The sequence below is a fragment of the Coregonus lavaretus genome (assembly GCF_964263955.1).
Source record: "Coregonus lavaretus genome assembly, chromosome: 9".
In the NCBI taxonomy this organism is placed as follows: domain Eukaryota; kingdom Metazoa; phylum Chordata; class Actinopteri; order Salmoniformes; family Salmonidae; genus Coregonus; species Coregonus lavaretus.
In genome coordinates, this window is record NC_139996.1 from 764303 (window position 1) to 780326 (window position 16024).

A 16024-nucleotide genomic window follows, 5' to 3' on the forward strand; every position below is an offset into this window, starting at 1 on the left:
CCTCACATTAACCACCTGCCCACAGATCATATATCTCTCTTTCCTTCTGTTCCGTTCCTATCAGACAGACTTGTTCAGAGAAGGTATTATTTAGCTAGATACAGTTGAAGTCGGAAGTTTACATACACTTAGGTTGGTGTCATTAAAACTTGTTTTTCAACCACTCCACACATTTCTTGTTAACAAACTATAGTTTTGTCAAGTTGGTTAGGACATCTACAGTGGGGAAAAAAAGTATTTAGTCAGCCACCAATTGTGCAAGTTCTCCCACTTAAAAAGATGAGAGAGGCCTGTAATTTTCATCATAGGTACACGTCAACTATGACAGACAAAATTAGAATTTTTTTTCCAGAAAATCACATTGTAGGATTTTTAATGAATTTATTTGCAAATGATGGTGGAAAATAAGTATTTGGTTAATAACAAAAGTTTCTCAATACTTTGTTATATACCCTTTGTTGGCAATGACACAGGTCAAACGTTTTCTGTAAGTCTTCACAAGGTTTTCACACACTGTTGCTGGTATTTTGGCCCATTCCTCCATGCAGATCTCCCCTAGAGCAGTGATGTTTTGGGGCTGTCGCTGGGCAACACAGACTTTCAACTCCCTCCAAAGATTTTCTATGGGGTTGAGATCTGGAGACTGGCTAGGCCACTCCAGGACCTTGAAATGCTTCTTACGAAGCCACTCCTTCGTTGCCCGGGCGGTGTGTTTGGGATCATTGTCATGCTGAAAGACCCAGCCACGTTTCATCTTCAATGCCCTTGCTGATGGAAGGAGGTTTTCACTCAAAATCTCACGATACATGGCCCCATTCATTCTTTCCTTTACACGGATCAGTCGTCCTGGTCCCTTTGCAGAAAAACAGCCCCAAAGCATGATGTTTCCACCCCCATGCTTCACAGTAGGTATGGTGTTCTTTGGATGCAACTCAGCATTCTTTGTCCTCCAAACACGACAAGTTGAGTTTTTACCAAAAAGTTATATTTTGGTTTCATCTGATCATATGACATTCTCCCAATCCTCTTCTGGATCATCCAAATGCACTCTAGCAAACTTCAGACGGGACTGGACATGTACTGGCTTAAGCAGGTGGACACGTCTCGCACTGCAGGATTTGAGTCCCTGGCGGCGTAGTGTGTTACTGATGGTAGGCTTTGTTACTTTGGTCCCAGCTCTCTGCAGGTCATTCACTAGGTCCCCCCGTGTGGTTCTGGGATTTTTGCTCACCGTTCTTGTGATAATTTTGACCCCACGGGGTGAGATCTTGCTTGGAGCCCCAGGTCGAGGGAGATTATCAGTGGTCTTGTATGTCTTCCATTTCCTAATAATTGCTCCCACAGTTGATTTCTTCAAACCAAGCTGCTTACCTATTGCAGATTCAGTCTTCCCAGCCTGGTGCAGGTCTACAATTTTGTTTCTGGTGTCCTTTGACAGCTCTTTGGTCTTGGCCATAGTGGAGTTTGGAGTGTGACTGTTTGAGGTTGTGGACAGGTGTCTTTTATACTGATAACAAGTTCAAACAGGTGCCATTAATACAGGTAACGAGTGGAGGACAGAGGAGCCTCTTAAAGAATAAGTTACAGGTCTGTGAGAGCCAGAAATCTTGCTTGTTTGTAGGTGACCAAATACTTATTTTCCACCATAATTTGCAAAAAATTCATTAAAAATCCTACAATGTGATTTTCTGGATTTTTTTTCCTCAATTTGTCTGTCATAGTTGACGTGTACCTATGATGAAAATTACAGGCCTCTCTCAACTTTTTAAGTGGGTGAACTTGCACAATTGGTGGCTGACTAAATACTTTTTTTCCCCACTGTACTTTGTGCATGACACAAGTAATTTTTCCAACAATTGTTTACAGACAAATTATTTAACTTATAATTCACTGTATCACAATTCCAGTGGGTCAGAAGTTTACATACACTAAGTTGACTGTGCCTTTAAACAGCTTGGAAAATTCTAGAAAATGATGTCATGGCTTGAGTCAATTGGAGGTGTACCTGTGGATGTATTTCAAGGCCTACCTTCAAACTCATTGCCTCTTTGCTTGACATCATGGGAAAATCAAAAGAAATCAGCCAAGACCTCAGAAAAAAAATGGTAGACCTCCACAAGTCTGGTTCATCCTTGGGAGCAATTTCCAAATACCTGAAGGTACCACGTTCATCTGTACAAACAATAGTACGCAAGTATAAACACCATGGGACCACGCAGCCGTCATACCGCTCAGGAAGGAGACGCGTTCTGTCTCCGAGAGATGAACGTACCTTGGTGCGAAAAGTGCAAATCAATCCCAGAACAACAGCAAAGGACCTTGTGAAGATGCTGGAGGAAACAAGTACAAAAGTATCTATATCAACAGTAAAACGAGTCCTATATCAACATAACCTGAAAAGCCACTCAGCAAGGAAGAAGCCACTGCTCCAAAACCGCCATAAAACAGCCAGACTACGGTTTGTAACTGCACATGGGGACAAAGATCGTACATTTTGGAGAAATATCCTCTGGTCTGATGAAACAAAAATAGAACTGTTTGGCCATAATGACCATCGTTATGTTTGGAGGAAAAAGGGGGATTTGCAAGCCGAAGAACACCATCCCAACCGTGAAGCACGGTGTGATGTGGTGGTGATGAAGGAGTCAGGCGCAGGAGGGTAAATCACAGAATAATTTTAATCCGCAAAATACAGGTTTACGCAGAACTGCGTCAAACACACTCCAGGGCACAAAACAGGGGGGTGCTTTGCTGCAGGAGGGGGTGCTTTGCTGCAGGAGGGACTGGTGCACTTCACAAAATAGATGGCATCATGAGGAAGGAACATTATGTGGATATATTGAAGCAACATCTCAAGACATCAGTCAGGAAGTTAAAGCTTGGTCGCAAATGGGTCTTCCAAATGGACAGTGACCCCAAGCATACTTCCAAAGTTGTGGCAAAATGGCTTAAGGACAACAAAGTCAAGGTATTGGAGTGGCCATCACAAAGCCCTGACCTCAATCCTATAGAACATTTGTGGGCAAAACTGAAAAAGCGTTTGCGAGCAAGGAGGCCTATAAACCTGACTCAGTTACACCAGCTCTGTCAGGAGGAATGGGCCAAAATTCACCCAATTTATTGTGGGAAGCTTGTGGAAGGCTCCCCGAAACATTTGACCCAAGTTAAAACAATTTAAAGGCAATGCTACCAAATACTAATTGAGTGTATGTAAACTTCTGACCCACTGGGAATGTGATGAAATAAATAAAATATGAAATAAATCATTCACTCTACTATTATTCTGACATTTCACAATCTTAAAATAAAGTGGTGATCCTAACTGACAAAAGACAGGGAATTTTAACTAGGATTACATGTCAAGAATTGTGAAAAACTGAGTTTAAATGTATTTGGCTAAGGTGTATGTAAACTTCCGACTTCAACTGTATATAGGGGCGTACCCCAGCCGTGACACAGGTGTACACAGGAGTAAATCTGTAAATCCTCACCTCGGATGTATCCCTCCGCAGCGGAGTGATACCAATATATTGGAGTGATCCATAAAGCTCACATAACCGTGGTTACATATGTAACCTTCATTTCCCATGCCAATAAATCCCTTTGAATTTAAATTGAATTGAATTGAGAGAAAGCGACAGACAGAGACAGAGATGGAGAGAGAGACAGAGCGAGAGATATTTGTGACCTGTTGCCACAAGAAAAGTGGCAACCAGTGAAGAACAAACACCATTGTAAATACAACCCATATTTATATATATTTATTTATTTTCCCTTTTGATACTTGTGTGACCCAGGTGCGGTGCAGGATAGACAGTAGACAGTAGGCAGAGATGGTGAAACAAGGATCTTTACTGGTGGTCCCGAAGCCAAAATACAAAATAACGGACTTATCACGATAAAAGAAAGGCGGAGCAAATAAGTCTCCAAAAAAACGTCTGACAGCCAAAATACGAAATACTACCTAAGACAGAAACAAATAACGAAACTGTCACGTTCGTCTTGAAGAGAAGTAGACCAATACGCAGCGTGTTGAGCGAACATGATTGACTTTATTACCGTCAGTGATAATAAGCACACTAAACAAAAACAATAAACGACTCGTGAAGTCCACGGTGACAAAGACCGACAAGGAACAAAAACCCACAAACACAAAGTGAAACACAGCCAGTTAAATATGGCTCCCAATCAGAGACAACCAGCACACAGCTGACACTCGTTGCCTCTGATTGGGAGTCACTCGGTCAAACATAGAAAATGACGAACTAGAAACACCCAACATAGAAAACAGAACACATAGAATGAACACACCCTGGCTCAACATATAGAGTCCCAGAGCCAGGGTGTGACAGAAACAGGGAGAACACTTCTCAAGTACCTGTACATAGGTCTCCGATCAGACACTGAGTAGTACTGCTGGACATAGAGAAACTAGCAGAGAAAACTGAGCAAGGGAACACAGGGAAGTGAGGGCATAAATACACAGGTGAACAGGTAGACACAGGTGAACAGGTAGACACAGGTGAACAGGGAGACACAGGTGAACAGGGAGACACAGGTGAACAGGGAGACACAGGTGAACAGGTAGACACAGGTGAACAGGGAGACACAGGTGAACACGTAGACACAGGTGAACAGGTAGACACAGGTGAACAGGGAGACACAGGTGAACAGGGAGACCCAGGTGACACCAACAGGAAGATGATTAGTCCAGACTGTGAGTGAGGAGGTGCCTAAGGTTGTCGAAGGATGACACCTAGTGGGTCGCTCCGGAACTGCGATCCCCTCCAGTAACAAGGGGGTTATTATCCAGCTTGAATGTTATTGCCAATGAGTAAATGGATCAGTGTAGTGCTACTTTGTCACGTTCGTCGTGTAAAGGATTGGACCAAGGTGCAGCGTGATATGCGTACATAGTCGTTTATTATAGAAACACAGAACAAAACAACAAAAGCAACGTAACGTGAAGTTCTAATGGGCTACACATAAACAAGCCAAACACACAGAAACAAGATCCCACAACAGGTAGGCAACATGGCTGCCTAAGAATGATCCCCAATCAGAGACAACGATCGACAGCTGCCTCTGATTAGGAACCACACCCGGCCAACATAGAACTACATAGATATTCACATACTAGATATTCACACCCTGACCAAACCAACTAGAGATCTCTATGTTAGGGCGTGACATACTTTTAGAAAAAATGAATATTGCGATTTCTCATGAGGCATTCTGCACCGCCATCTTCATACCGCCATAATGTGTGTAATGCTCAGTGTAATGTTCACTGTTCATTTTTCATTGGAGAGAGAGAGAGAGAGAGAGACAGAGAGAGAGACAGAGAGAGAGAGAGAGAGAGAGAGAGAGAGAGCGAGAGAGAGAGAGAGAGAGAGAGCGAGAGAGAGAGAGAGAGAGAGAGAGAATTTGAAAACAAATCCAATTTTGATAAACTCTCATATCTATTGGGTGAAATACCACAGCAGCAAGATTTGTGACCTGTTGCCACAAGAAAAGGGCAACCAGTGAAGAACAAACACCATTGTAAATACAACCCATATTTATGTTTATTTATTTTCCCTTTTGTACTTTCACTATTTGCACATCGTTATAACACTGTATATAGAAATAATATTACATTTTAAATGTCTTTATTCTTTTGGAACTTTTGTATGTTTTTTATTGTTTATTTCACTTTTGTTTATTATCTATTTCACTTGCTTTGGCAATGTTAACATATGTTTCCCATGACAATAAAGCCCCTTAAATTGAAATTGAATTGAATTGAGAGAGAGAGGGGAAGGGAGAGGAGAGAGAGAGAGAGAGAGAGAGAGAGAGAGAGAGAGAGAGAGAGAGAGAGAAAGAGGGAGACAAAGAGATTGAGAGATTACCAGGGGGACAGAGAGATTACCAGGGGGACCGGGAGATTACCAGGGGGACAGAGAGATTATCAAGGGGACAGAGAGATTACCAGGAAGACAGAGAGATTAACAGGGGGACAGAGAGATTAACAGGGGGACAGATAGATTAACAGGGGGACAGAGAGATTAACAGGGGGACAGACAGATTACCAGGGGACAGAGAGATTAACAGGGGAAAGGGAGATTGACAGGGGAACAGAGAGATTACCAGGGGGACAGAGAGATTACCAGGGGGACAGAGAGATTACCAGGGGAACAGTGAGATTAACAGGGGAACAGAGAGATTACCAGGGGAACATAGAGATTACCAGGGGAACAGAGAGATTACCAGGGGACAGAGAGATTACCAGGGGAACATAGAGATTACCAGGGGAACAGAGAGATTACCAGGGGAACAGAGAGATTACCAGGGGAACAGAGAGATTACCAGGGGGACAGAGAGATTACCAGGGGAACAGAGAGATTACCAGGGGAACAGAGAGATTACCAGGGGAACAGAGAGATTACCAGGGGAACAGAGAGATTAACAGGGGAACAGAGAGATTACCAGGGGAACAGAGAGATTACCAGGGGGACAGAGAGATTACCAGGGGGACAGAGAGATTACCAGGGGGACAGAGAGATTACCAGGGGGACAGAGAGATTACCAGGGGAACAGAGAGATTAACAGGGGAACAGAGAGATTACCAGGGGAACAGAGAGATTACCAGGGGGACAGGGAGATTACCAGGGGAACAGAGAGATTACCAGGGGGACAGAGAGATTACATTTACATTTACATTTACATTTTAGTCATTTAGCAGACGCTCTTATCCAGAGCGACTTACAGTTAGTGAATACATATTTGTTTTATACTGCCCCCCCGTGGGAATCGAACCCACAACCCTGGCGTTGCAAACGCCATGCTCTATCAACTGAGCTACATCCCTGCCGGCCATTCCCTCCCCTACCCTGGACGATGCTGGGCCAATTGTGCGCCGCCCATGAGTCTCCCGGTCGCGGCCGGCAGCGACAGAGCCTGGATTCGAACCAGGATCTCTAGTGGCACAGTTAGCACTGCGATGCAGTGCCTTAGACCACTGCGCCACTCAGGAGTACATTACCAGGGGAACAGAGAGATTACCAGGGGAACAGAGAGATTACCAGGGGGACAGAGAGATTACCAGGGGAACAGAGAGATTACCAGGGGGACAGAGAGATTACCAGGGGGACAGAGAGATTACCAGGGGGACAGAGAGATTACCAGGGGAACAGCGAGATTACCAGGGGACAGAGAGATTACCAGGGGAACAGAGAGATTACCAGGGGAACAGCGAGATTACACCCTTGGCAGACAGAGTTTAAAGCTCCAACAGCATGGGCAGCTGAGCGTATAATTGGCTGGAGAGCCAACATGACATCGCTTCTGTTACAAGGGACTGCATCACTGAGCAAGCATCCCATAGTCTCTCTCTCTCTCTGAGTGAGAGTATTCTTTCTGTACAGTATTGTCCTGTGTTTGGCCACAAGGGACTGAAACAAGGGACCGTGTCAGTGAGTCACTCTTTGCACAGAGTAGAGCTGGCCTAGTTTTGGCCACAACTGTTACAATACCGTGTCACTCAGGAAGCAGCACAAGATTCCAGTAGTCACTCTCTGCAAAGAAGCACAAGCATCCCAACAACAGTCTCTCTCCAGTCTCAACTTGCACAGCGTAGTGCGACCCAGTTTCTCTCCATGCTCTCTCCAGTCTCTCTCTCCAGTCTCTCTCTCCAGTCTCTCTCTCTAGTCTCTCTCTCCAGTCTCTCTCTCCAGTCTCTCTCTCCATTCTCTCTCCAGTCTCTCTCTCCATTCTCTCTCCAGTCTCTCTCTCCATTCTCTCTCCAGTCTCTCTCTCTAGTCTCTCCCTCTAGTCTCTCTCTCCAGTCTCTCTCTCTCCAGTCTCTCTCTCCAGTCTCTCTCTCTATTCTCTCTCTCCAGTCTGTCTCCAGTCTGTCTCCAGTCTCTCTCTCTCCAGTCTCTCTCTCCAGTCTCTCTCTCTATTCTCTCTCTCCAGTCTCTCTCCACTCTCTTCCAGTCTCTCTCTCTATTCTCTCTCTCCAGTCTCTCTCCACTCTCTTCCAGTCTCTCTCTCCAATCTCTCTCTACAGTCTCAATACAGTCTCTCTAAAGTCTCTCACCAGTCTCTCTCTCCAGTCTCGCTCTACAGTCACTGTCTCCAGTATCTCTAGTGTCTCTCTCTCCAGTGTCTCTCCGGTCTCTCTCTCGTCTCTCTCCAGTCTGTCTCTACAATCTCTCCCCAGTTTCTGTCTCCACTCTCTCTCTCTGATCTCTCTCCAGTCTCGCTCTACAGTCACTGTCTCCAGTATCTCTAGTGTCTCTCTCTCCCGTCTATCTCCAGTCTCTCTTTACAGTCTCTCACCAGTCTCTCTCTCCAGTCTCTCTCCAGTCTCACTCACCAGTCTCTCTCTCCACTCTCTCTCTCTGATCTCTCTCCAGTCTCTCGCTCCACTCTCTCTCCAGTCACTCTCTAGTCTCTCTCCAGTCTTTCTCTACAGTCTCTCTCCAGTCTAACTATTCCCGTCTCTTTCCAGTCTCCCTCTACAGTCTCTCTCCACTGTCTCTCCAGTCTCTATCCAGTCTCTCTCTCCAGTCACTCTCTTCAGTCACTCTCTCCAGTCTCTCTCCCCAGTCTTTCTCTCCAGTCTCTCTCCAGTCTCTCTATCCAGTCTCTCTCCAGTCTCCCTCTCCAGTCTCTCTCTCCACTGTCTATCCAGTCTCTCGCCAGTCTCTCTCTCCAGTCTCTCTAAAGTCTCTCTCCAGTCTCTCTCTCCAGTTTCTCTCTCCAGTCTCTCTCTCCAGTATCTATTACAGTCTCTCTCCAGTCTCTCTCCACTCTCTACCAGTCTCTCTCTCCAGTCTCTCTCTCCAATCTCTCTCTCTCCAGTCTGTCTAAAGTCTCTCTCCAGGATCTACCCAGTCTCTCTCTCCAGTCTGTCTCCAGTCTCTCTCTCTCCAGTCTGTCTCCAGTCTCTCTATCTCAAGTCTGTCTCCAGTCTCTCTCCAGTCTGTCCCCAGTCTCTCTCTCTCTCCAGTATCTCTTACAGTCTCTCTCTCCAATCTCTCTCTACAGTCTCTCTACAGTCTCTCTAAATTCTCTCACCAGTCTCTCTCTACAGTCTCTCTCCAGTCTCCCTAGAGTCTCTCTCTCCAGTGTCTCTCTGGTCTCTCTCTCGTGCCTCTCCAGTCTGTCTCTACAATCTATCCCCAGTCTCTGTTTCAAGTCTCTGTCTCCAGTCTCTCTCCGGTCTATCTCCAGTCTCTCTTTACAGTCTCTCCCCAGTCTCTCTCTCCAATCTCTCTCCAGTCTCACTCACCAGTCTCACTCACCAGTCTCTCTCTCCACTCTCTCTCTCTGGTCTCTCTCCAGTCTCTCGCTCCACTCTCTCTCCAGTCTCTCTCCAGTCTCTCTCTCCAGTCTTTCTCTACAGTCTCTCTCCAGTCTCTCTCTCCAGTCTCTCTCCAGTCTCCATCTACAGTCTCTCTCTCCACTGTCTCTCCAGTCTCTATCCAGTCTCTCTCTCCGATCTCTCTCTCCAGTCACTCTCTCCATTATCTCTAAAGTCTCTCTCCAGTCTCTCTCTCCAGTCTCTCTCTCCAGTATCTCTCTACAGTCTCTCGCCAGTCTCTCTACAGTCTCTCTCCAGTCTCTCTCTACAGTCTCTCTACAGTCTCTCTCCAGTCTCTTTCCAGTCTCTCTAAAGTCTCTCTCCAGGATCTACCCAGTCTCTCTCTCCAGTCTGTCTCCAGTCTCTCTCTCTCCAGTCTGTCTCCAGTCTCTCTATCTCAAGTCTGTCTCCAGTCTCTCTCCAGTCTGTCCCCAGTCTCTCTCTCTCTCCAGTATCTCTTACAGTCTCTCTCTCCAATCTCTCTCTACAGTCTCTCTACAGTCTCTCTAAATTCTCTCACCAGTCTCTCTCTACAGTCACTCTCTCCAGTCTCCCTAGAGTCTCTCTCTCCAGTGTCTCTCTGGTCTCTCTCTCGTGCCTCTCCAGTCTGTCTCTACAATCTATCCCCAGTCTCTGTTTCAAGTCTCTGTCTCCAGTCTCTCTCCGGTCTATCTCCAGTCTCTCTTTACAGTCTCTCCCCAGTCTCTCTCTCCAATCTCTCTCCAGTCTCACTCACCAGTCTCACTCACCAGTCTCTCTCTCCACTCTCTCTCCAGTCTCTCTCTCTGGTCTCTCTCCAGTCTCTCGCTCCACTCTCTCTCCAGTCTCTCTCCAGTCTCTCTCTCCAGTCTTTCTCTAAAGTCTCTCTCCAGTTTCTCTCTACAGTCTCTCTCCAGTCTCTTTCCAGTCTCTCTAAAGTCTCTCTCCAGGATCTACCCAGTCTCTCTCTCCAGTCTGTCTCCAGTCTCTCTCTCTCCAGTCTGTCTCCAGTCTCTCTATCTCAAGTCTGTCTCCAGTCTCTCTCTCTCCAGTCTCTCTCCAGTCTGTCCCCAGTCTCTCTCTCTCTCCAGTATCTCTTACAGTCTTTCTCTCCAATCTCTCTCTACAGTCTCTCTACAGTCTCTCTAAAGTCTCTCACCAGTCTCTCTCTCCAGTCTCTCTCTACAGTCACTCTCCAGTATCTCTAGTGTCTCTCTCTCCAGTGTCTCTCCGGTCTCTCTCTGGTCTCTCTCCAGTCTCTCTCCACTCTCTCTCCACTCTCTCTCCCGTCTATCTCCAGTCTCTCTTTACAGTCTCTCACCAGTCTCTCTCTCCAGTCTCTCTCCAGTCTCACTCACCAGTCTCTCTCTCCACTCTCTCTCTCTGATCTCTCTCCAGTCTCTCGCTCCACTCTCTCTCCAGTCACTCTCTAGTCTCTTTCCAGTCTCCCTCTACAGTCTCTCTCCAGTCTCTCTCTACAGTCTCTATCCAGTCTCTCTCTCCAGTCACTCTCTTCAGTCACTCTCTCCAGTCTCTCTCCCCAGTCTTTCTCTCCAGTCTCTCTCCAGTCTCTCTATCCAGTCTCTCTCCAGTCTCCCTCTCCAGTCTCTCTCTCCACTGTCTATCCAGTCTCTCGCCAGTCTCTCTCTCCAGTCTCTCTAAAGTCTCTCTCCAGTCTCTCTCTCCAGTTTCTCTCTCCAGTCTCTCTCTCCAGTATCTATTACAGTCTCTCTCCAGTCTCTCTCCACTCTCTACCAGTCTCTCTCTCCAGTCTCTCTCTCCAATCTCTCTCTCTCCAGTCTGTCTAAAGTCTCTCTCCAGGATCTACCCAGTCTCTCTCTCCAGTCTGTCTCCAGTCTCTCTCTCTCCAGTCTGTCTCCAGTCTCTCTATCTCAAGTCTGTCTCCAGTCTCTCTCCAGTCTGTCCCCAGTCTCTCTCTCTCTCCAGTATCTCTTACAGTCTCTCTCTCCAATCTCTCTCTACAGTCTCTCTACAGTCTCTCTAAATTCTCTCACCAGTCTCTCTCTACAGTCTCTCTCCAGTCTCCCTAGAGTCTCTCTCTCCAGTGTCTCTCTGGTCTCTCTCTCGTGCCTCTCCAGTCTGTCTCTACAATCTATCCCCAGTCTCTGTTTCAAGTCTCTGTCTCCAGTCTCTCTCCGGTCTATCTCCAGTCTCTCTTTACAGTCTCTCCCCAGTCTCTCTCTCCAATCTCTCTCCAGTCTCACTCACCAGTCTCACTCACCAGTCTCTCTCTCCACTCTCTCTCTCTGGTCTCTCTCCAGTCTCTCGCTCCACTCTCTCTCCAGTCTCTCTCCAGTCTCTCTCTCCAGTCTTTCTCTACAGTCTCTCTCCAGTCTCTCTCTCCAGTCTCTCTCCAGTCTCCATCTACAGTCTCTCTCTCCACTGTCTCTCCAGTCTCTATCCAGTCTCTCTCTCCGATCTCTCTCTCCAGTCACTCTCTCCATTATCTCTAAAGTCTCTCTCCAGTCTCTCTCTCCAGTCTCTCTCTCCAGTATCTCTCTACAGTCTCTCGCCAGTCTCTCTACAGTCTCTCTCCAGTCTCTCTCTACAGTCTCTCTACAGTCTCTCTCCAGTCTCTTTCCAGTCTCTCTAAAGTCTCTCTCCAGGATCTACCCAGTCTCTCTCTCCAGTCTGTCTCCAGTCTCTCTCTCTCCAGTCTGTCTCCAGTCTCTCTATCTCAAGTCTGTCTCCAGTCTCTCTCCAGTCTGTCCCCAGTCTCTCTCTCTCTCCAGTATCTCTTACAGTCTCTCTCTCCAATCTCTCTCTACAGTCTCTCTACAGTCTCTCTAAATTCTCTCACCAGTCTCTCTCTACAGTCACTCTCTCCAGTCTCCCTAGAGTCTCTCTCTCCAGTGTCTCTCTGGTCTCTCTCTCGTGCCTCTCCAGTCTGTCTCTACAATCTATCCCCAGTCTCTGTTTCAAGTCTCTGTCTCCAGTCTCTCTCCGGTCTATCTCCAGTCTCTCTTTACAGTCTCTCCCCAGTCTCTCTCTCCAATCTCTCTCCAGTCTCACTCACCAGTCTCACTCACCAGTCTCTCTCTCCACTCTCTCTCCAGTCTCTCTCTCTGGTCTCTCTCCAGTCTCTCGCTCCACTCTCTCTCCAGTCTCTCTCCAGTCTCTCTCTCCAGTCTTTCTCTAAAGTCTCTCTCCAGTTTCTCTCTACAGTCTCTCTCCAGTCTCTTTCCAGTCTCTCTAAAGTCTCTCTCCAGGATCTACCCAGTCTCTCTCTCCAGTCTGTCTCCAGTCTCTCTCTCTCCAGTCTGTCTCCAGTCTCTCTATCTCAAGTCTGTCTCCAGTCTCTCTCTCTCCAGTCTCTCTCCAGTCTGTCCCCAGTCTCTCTCTCTCTCCAGTATCTCTTACAGTCTTTCTCTCCAATCTCTCTCTACAGTCTCTCTACAGTCTCTCTAAAGTCTCTCACCAGTCTCTCTCTCCAGTCTCTCTCTACAGTCACTCTCCAGTATCTCTAGTGTCTCTCTCTCCAGTGTCTCTCCGGTCTCTCTCTGGTCTCTCTCCAGTCTCTCTCCACTCTCTCTCCACTCTCTCTCCAGTCTGTCTCCAGTCTCTCTTTCTCCAGTCTCTCTCTCTCCAGTCTCTCTCTCTATTCTCTCTCTCCAATCTCTCTCCAGTCTGTCTCCAGTCTCTCTCTCTCCAGTCTGTCTCCAGTCTGTCTCCAGTCTCTCTCTCCAGTCTCTCTTTCCAGTCTCTCTCTCTCTATTCTCTCTCTCCAGTCTCTCTCCAGTCTGTCTCCAGTCTCTCTACAATCTATCCCCAGTCTCTGTTCAAGTCTCTGTCTCCAGTCTCTCTCCGGTCTATCTCCAGTCTCTCTTTACAGTCTCTCCCCAGTCTCTCTCTCCAATCTCTCTCCAGTCTCACTCACCAGTCTCACTCACCAGTCTCTCTCTCCACTCTCTCTCCAGTCTCTCTCTCCAGTCTCTCTCTCTGGTCTCTCTCCAGTATCTCGCTCCACTCTCTCTCCAGTCTCTCTCCAGTCTCTCTCTCCAGTCTTTCTCTACAGTCTCTCTCCAGTCTCTCTCTCCAGTCTCTCTCCAGTCTTCCCGCTACAGTCTCTCTCTCCACTGTCTCTCCAGTCTCTATCCAGTCTCTCTCTCCGATCTCTCTCTCCAGTCACTCTCTCCATTATCTCTAAAGTCTCTCTCCAGTCTCTCTCTCCAGTCTCTCTCTCCAGTATCTCTCTACAGTCTCTCGCCAGTCTCTCTCCAGTCTCTCTCTACAGTCTCTCTCCAGTCTCTCTCTCCAGTCTCTCTACAGTCTCTCTCCAGTCTCTTTCCAGTCTCTCTAAAGTCTCTCTCCAGGATCTACCCAGTCTCTCTCTCCAGTCTCTCTCCAGTCTCTCTATCTCATTTCTCTCTCTCTATCTCTCTCTCGTCTCTCTCTCCATTATCTCTCTCCAGTCTGTCTCCAGTCTCTCTATCTCAAGTCTGTCTCCAGTCTCTCTCTCTCTCCAGTCTCTCTCTCTCCAGTCTCTCTCCAGTCTCTCCCCAGTCTCTCTCTCTCCAGTATCTCTTACAGTCTTTCTCTCCAATCTCTCTCTACAGTCTCTCTACAGTCTCTCTAAAGTCTCTCACCAGTCTCTCTCTCCAGTCTCTCTCTACAGTCACTCTCCAGTATCTCTAGTGTCTCTCTCTCCGGTGTCTCTCCGGTCTCTCTCTGGTCTCTCTCCAGTCTGTCTCTACAATCTCTCCCCAGTCTCTATCTCAAGTCTCTCTTTACAGTCTCTCCCCAGTCTCTCTCTCCAGTCTCACTCACCAGTCTCTCTCTCCACTCTTTCCCCACTCTCTCTCCAGTCTCTCTCTCCAGTCTCTCTCTCTGGTCTCTCTCCAGTCTCTCGCTCCATTCTCTCTCCAGTCACTCTCTAGTCTCTCTCTCCAGACTTTCTCTCCAGTCTATATCCAGTCTCTCTCTCCAGTCTCTTTCCAGTCTCTCTCCCCAGTCTTTCTCTCCAGTCTCTCTCCAGTCTCTCTCTCCACTGTCTATCCAGTCTCTCGCCAGTCTCTCTCTCCAGTGTCTTTCTCCAGTCTCTCTCTCCAGTATATCTTACAGTCTCTCTCCAGTCTCTCTCCACTCTCTCTCCACTCTCTCTCCAGTCTGTCTCCAGTCTCTCTCTCCAGTCTCTCTCTCTATTCTCTCTCTCCAGTCTCTCTCCAGTCTGTCTCCAGTCTCTCTCTCTCCATTCTGTCTCCAGTCTGTCTCCAGTCTCTCTCTCCAGTCTCTCTTTCCAGTCTCTCTCTCTCTATTCTCTCTCTCCAGTCTCTCTCCAGTCTGTCTCCAGTCTCTCTCTCTCCAATCTCTCTCCAGTCTCTCTCCACTCTCTCTCCAGTCACTCTCTAGTCTCTCTCCAGTGTTTCTCTACAGTCTCTCTCCAGTCTAACTCTCCAGTCTCTTTCCAGTCTCCCTCTACAGTCTCTCTCTCCACTGTCTCTCCAGTCTCTATCCAGTCACTCTCTCCAGTCTGTCTCTCCAGTCTCTTTCCAGTCTCCCTCTCCAGTCTCTCTCTCCACTGTCTATCCAGTCTCTCCCCAGGCTCTCTGTCCAGTCTCTCTCTACTCTCTTCCAGTCTCTCTCTCCAATCTCTCTCTACAGTCTCTCTACAGTCTCTCTAAATTATCTCACCAGTCTCTCTCTACAGTCACTCTCTCCAGTCTCCCTAGAGTCTCTCTCTCCAGTGTCTCTCTGGTCTCTCTCTCGTGCCTCTCCAGTCTGTCTCTACAATCTATCCCCAGTCTCTGTTTCAAGTCTCTGTCTCCAGTCTCTCTCCGGTCTATCTCCAGTCTCTCTTTACAGTCTCTCCCCAGTCTCTCTCTCCAATCTCTCTCCAGTCTCTCTCACCAGTCTCACTCACCAGTCTCTCTCTCCACTCTCTCTCCAGTCTCTCTCTCCAGTCTCTCTCTCTGGTCTCTCTCCAGTCTCTCGCTCCACTCTCTCTCCAGTCTCTCTCTCCAGTCTTTCTCTCCAGTATCTCTCCAGTCTCTCTCTCCAGTCTCTCTCCAGTCTCCCTCTACAGTCTTTCTCTCCACTGTCTCTCCAGTCTCTATCCAGTCTCTCTCTCCGATCTCTCTCTCCAGTCACTCTCTCCATTATCTCTAAAGTCTCTCTCCAGTCTCTCTCTCCAGTATCTCTCTACAGTCTCTCGCCAGTCTCTCTCCAGTTTCTCTCTATAGTCTCTCTCCAGTCTCTCTCTACAGTCTCTCTACAGTCTCTCTCCAGTCTCTTTCCAGTCTCTCTAAAGTCTCTCTCCAGGACCTACCCAGTCTCTCTCTCCAGTCTCTCTCCAGTCTCTCTATCTAATTTCTCTCTCTCTATCTCTCTCTCGTCTCTCTCTCCATTATCTCTCTCCAGTCTGTCTCCAGTCTCTCTATCTCAAGTCTGTCTCCAGTCTCTCTCTCTCCAGTCTCTCTCCAGTCTCTCTCCAGTCTGTCTCCAGTCTCTCTCTCTCCAGTCTCTCTCCAGTCTGTCCCCAGTCTCTCTCTCTCCAGTATCTCTTACAGTCTTTCTCTCCAATCTCTCTCTACAGTCTCTCTACAGTCTCTCTAAAGTCTCTCACCAGTCTCTCTCTCCAGTCTCTCTCTACAGTCACTCTCCAGTATCTCTAGTGTCTCTATCTCCAGTGTCTCTCCGGTCTCTCTCTGGTCTCTCTCCAGTATGTCTCTACAATCT

The 16024-nt window shown here is 47.5% G+C and overlaps 1 protein-coding gene across 2 annotated transcripts in view; it reads left to right on the forward strand.

Annotated features, from left to right (window-relative positions):
* Positions 1 to 16024, forward strand: part of LOC311134891 (calcium and integrin-binding family member 2-like) — a gene marked incomplete at both ends in the record, with an annotated part of 125760 nt that overhangs the window by 11590 nt on the left and 98146 nt on the right. The gene's annotated exons all lie outside the window — the stretch shown is intronic.